The 5,048-nt window shown below is 38.2% G+C and overlaps 1 long non-coding RNA gene across 1 annotated transcript; it reads right to left on the bottom strand.

Moving 5' to 3' along the window:
• Positions 1 to 1,503: 1,503 nt before the first annotated feature.
• Positions 1,504 to 4,025, bottom strand: LOC134468522 (uncharacterized). The gene is made up of 4 exons (XR_010038827.1): positions 3,976 to 4,025; positions 3,049 to 3,154; positions 2,814 to 2,915; positions 1,504 to 2,013 (listed from the first exon to the last, which is right to left on the bottom strand). It is a non-coding gene; the product is annotated as an uncharacterized LOC134468522 (long non-coding RNA).
• Positions 4,026 to 5,048: the final 1,023 nt, after the last annotated feature.

Below are 5,048 nucleotides of genomic sequence, written 5' to 3'. Positions count from 1 at the left end.
CACAACTGTTCACCCTCCGACAGCATTCCCTGTCTGACCCTGGCCTCCCAGGTCCAGCCCTGTGCTCCATTCTCATGCTGTGCACTCGCTGCTCCAAAGCCCGTCTGGCAGCTTTGCAGGTTCAAAGAGTGAGCAGGGCGGCCCAGATTATCGTGTCTTTCTCCTGTCTTCCCATCTTCCTTAAGAGGCCCACACCACAGCAGGGCTTGGTGCACAGTAGTTAGGAGGCCCGCTGACATGGGTCAGCTGTCCCGGGCCCAGGGTAAGGGGGTGGAGTGGGGGGGTTGCTAGAATTGGGACCCCATTACATTGTATGTTATGGAGAGGGGTAGGGATGCACCGATACTGGTATCGGTACACTCTTAAAAAAGATTGGTTAAAATAAACAAAAAATTAGTAGTTTTTAACCGATCTGTTCGATTAATATGTGTCCGAGAAAAATATTAGTCAAAATAACCGATTAGACTTTAGTTAAAATTTCAACCAATCTAGATCGGTTAAAAAACTAACCAATTCCAAATCGGTTGTTTTGACCAATAGATTGGTCATGTTTAACCAATCTTTATAAGTCAAAAATGTACCAATCCCCCAATGGTTGTTTTGACCAATTTGTTCGATTAATATGTGTCCGACACAGATATTGGTTAAAATTTTAACCGATTTGCTTGGTTAGATGGACACTGCAATTACTTCACTCCAAATTAACAGTTTCAAAGCTATATCAATCATAACCAATAACCAAGATTTGAGTTTGTTTTTACAAAGTTTATTAACAATTTAATTTCAAAAGGCTTTAAAGCACTGATCTGAAAGGATGGGGATACAGTAACTTACAGCAATCTGTTCCTTCCCAACACTGATGATGGTAAAGTTGTGTGGACACAACAAAAAGACAGGCTGGTATTAAGGGACATTTAAAAAAAAAAGAAAAATCAAAAGCAGAGGTAACATTTTATGCTTGGTGAGCCGTTTTCAACGAAAATTCAAATTACAAATGCATGCATATCCTGTGACTATTACTTACTTACAAAATGTTAAGGTTGTGCTTGACAACCGGAGAAAACCTCAGAGTCAACATGATCTTACTTTAAGTTATATTCAAAGAACAGTACATTTTTGCAAAACAAGGAGGCAAGTATCACTTAGAATGGCATACAATGCTGTTTCTCCAGTAACATGTAAATTACCTGAATTTGCATAGGATGTAGTCTGCATGTCAGTGGAATCAGAAGTAATTAAAATATGCATGGTGTGGAGTGGTGGTGTCTGCGTAGATGTTTAAAAAAATGTCCAGTGACTACAAAATGTTCCAGTACCTTGGCCCACTTGTTGGTTGAGATGGTTATATCGTACACATATTCAAAAGAGGCAAAAACAGAGTTAAACTGTGGTGGATATGCCAAGTTACACACCCAGTAGAGCATGAAAAGCTTGTCACTGCGCAAGTCAGGCAATCAGCAACAGGAATGGTTACGTTGTCATCCATGGCAGTGATGAGTGGGGTCCTTGAAACCTTCTCAGTGTCAGTGCCGAGGGATGCAAAGTTGGTTCCAGTCTGAAAGAATTTTTAAGATTTGAGAGAGAGAGAGAAAGAGAGAGAGAGAGAGATACATCAATGGTGCTTAGCCCCATAATGCACGCCATACCATCTGAAACATGCTGTAATAGTCATTGAAAGGTTAATTGCCAGTACTACTCTACTATGACATAACATAGGGCCTTTAGTAATGCACTGCGACTCAGTAATTGCCATTCTGGTAACCACAAAATTTATAACGCCCTGTTTTAACAGGTTATATAGAAAGCTTTACTCTACTGAGTGAACGGTATAAATCATGCAGTATCAGGAAGCTTAATTAACACCAAGTATAGCCAAAATCAACAATGCACACAACTATATCGTGACTTGTTCTTTCTAAATAAAGGTTAAAAAAATGTCTGGCAGACGTACCAAACTTGGCATCTCCAAATTTCTCAAAGAGGTCACGCATGGAGGGGGAGTCCTCAGCGATCCTGAAAAATACAACAAATTGAGAAAATGTAACCCAAATACTCCAATCAATGAAACGGTGGGCTCAGTGTCATAGGCCTAACAGCAGAAGGCACCAAGGGTGCGTTTGTAAACTGCCGCTCTGAGGACACAACAATTGGTAATGTCATGTATGAGCAGTGGTGGACAAAGTAAAAGTTAAAGTTTTTTTTAACTTATTTTTTAACTTATCTGAGTAAAAAGTAGACCAATGTACTTGTCTTACGATGAGCTGATTCTGTACAGGTTGGATTGAGTTTGTGGTGGGTTCTTGTTAGGTTTTTATTGTTTTTCAGTAATAACACAGTCTATCTCAATAGGTAGGTATACTGGAGCAAACGGTGTAACAGCTATGTAATATCATGTGCTACTGTTGTAATTACACCACAAAAGTACTTTTACTTTGTCCACCACTGTGTACGAGTGTGTTATTCAGACTGTTAGATAGTAGACATTTGAAACACACATTTGGTGCAGATTTATTAAAATTTGCTTACTGGTACATTTAGAAACAGTTTTTTTTTCAGTATTTTTAGACATGGTGCTACAAAGGGGATCAATGTACTGTAACCAGGCAGCTGCCATCTCTATGTAATGTCATAGCAATGTTGTTATGATGTATTCAAGCATTTTCAGCAAGTGAATAGGGTCACTGGCGACCTATCCTCTCAAAATAACACACAAGATGAACAGGATGCATCTCTGATTAACAGTGTGTGGTTCAAACTGTTAAGACATTTGAAACACACATACATGTGGTGTACATTTGTGAATGGTTGCTAACCTTTAGAAATTCTGTCAATGTTCAGAAGCATTTGCAGACATGGTCCAGGGGGCTCAAGTACGACCAGAGAGCAACCATCCAGCAATAAGGATATCTTCTCAGCTGCACACAACATTAACACACAACATTAATTTGCATCTCATATTGACAGCATGAAATACATAGCATGTTTAGCACTTTGACTTTTATAAAATACATGGATTGGTTTTGTGTGAATTTATGAACTTAAACTCACCTCTTGCAACAGTGTTTATTTTCTCTGAGGTACACCACACCAGAGGAATCACTCAGTGTAATCAGACAGCTTCCATGTAGGATCCTTCAGTAATATTCTCAGTCATCTGCAAAGCATGACAGCACAAAACATGAACATGATTATGCATTTATAGGCCTAATTATTACAAGAAAATAATGAAAAATGATAACACCGTCACCACCACGACACAATATGATGATGAATAGGCCTAGAGTATGAAACATCTAAAAGATACATGTCTGTATACATGTAAAATGTTTTTTGTTTTTTTTGTTTTATATCATTGATCATTTTCCCAGACGGATTGACAACAGATGGCTCAAAGAATTCAGTGTGCTAAACTGGAGGGCAAAAAGAGCAGATTATCTATCTTTCTGGATATTTTACTCATCACCTGAAATTAAATCTAAATCTAAATCTAATCTAAGATGTCACACATAGAGGAGGAGTCCTCAACGATCCTGGAAAATACAACAAATTGACAAAATGTAACCCAAATACTCCAATCAATGAAACGGTGGGCTCAGTGTCATTGGCCTAACAGCAGAAGGCACTAAGGGTGCGTTTGTAAACTGCCGCTCCGAGCACATAACATATTGGTCATGTCATGTATGAGTGTGTTATTCAGACTGTTAGATAGTAGACATTTGAAACACACATTTGGTGCAGAGTTATAAAAAAAAATGCTTACATTTACAAACTGATTTTTCTCAGCATTTTTAGACATGGTGCTACAAAGGGGATCAATGTACTGTAACCAGGCAGCTGCCATTATTCCTTAACTATCCTCTCAAAATAACACACGGCATGAACAGGACGCATCTCTGATTAACAGTGTGTGCTTCAAACTGTTAAGACATTTGAAACACACATACATGTGGTGTAAATTTGTGAATGGTTGCTAACCTTTAGAAATTCTGTCAATGTTCAGAAGCATTTGCAGATATGGTCCACTACCAGAGCTACCATCCAGCAATAAGGATATCTTGGCCATCTTCATAACAACAATAATAACACACAACATTAGTATGCATCTCATATTGACAGCATGAAATACAGAGCAAGTTAGAACTTTGACTTTTTAAAAATACATGGATAGGTTTTGTGTGACTTTATAAACTTAAACTCACCTCTTGCAACAGTGTTTATTTCTCTGAGGTACACCACACCAGAGGAATCACTCCGTGTAATCAGCCAGCTTCCATGTAGGATCCTTCAGCAATATTCTGTCATCTGCAAAGCAAGACAGCACAAAACATGAACATGATTATGTATCAATATGCCTAATTATTACACAAAAATAAAGTTTGAAAAATGATAACACCACCATGACACAATAGGCTGAATAGACCTACAATATGAAACATCTATAAGATGCATTTCTTAAATTGTTTTCATTGATCATTTTCCCACACGGATTGACACCAGATGGCTCAAAGAATTCAGTGTGCTAAGCTAGAGGGCAAAAAGAACAGATTATATATCTTTCTGGATATTTTACTCATCACTTGAAATGAAATCTGATGCATAGCCCACTTGTTAAGACCTCTAAAATCACTAGGCCTACTAGTAGATCCAAAAAGGATGGGCAAAGAAATCTAAATATTTATTGCAGTAACCATACAAATTAAGCATCTTTGATCAAGCCAAAAATTAAGCACCCTACACATCTGGGTGTTTCTGGGCTCATTATTTCAGGAGAAATCTGTCAAATAGGTAATGCCTATTTATTGAAAAGAACACGATCTGATGGCTGACAGTGGTTTCTCCCTGAACAGAGAGAACAGCCCACAGAGTTGGCAGTAACAGAATGGGACAAAACAGCACACTGTATGCACAATAATAAGTTCAGAATCAGTTTACTTACTCACTTCCTTTACACAACGAACAGGGAAAGGCACATGTGTTAAAACATACTTCAGAGCAAGTGTATAGTCAAAATGAGTTCGTTTCTAACAATAAAAATCAGGCATAAGTTG

The sequence above is a fragment of the Engraulis encrasicolus genome, chromosome 18, assembly GCF_034702125.1.
Source record: "Engraulis encrasicolus isolate BLACKSEA-1 chromosome 18, IST_EnEncr_1.0, whole genome shotgun sequence".
NCBI lineage: Eukaryota > Metazoa > Chordata > Actinopteri > Clupeiformes > Engraulidae > Engraulis > Engraulis encrasicolus.
This window is presented reverse-complemented; position numbering and strand designations above follow the sequence as displayed.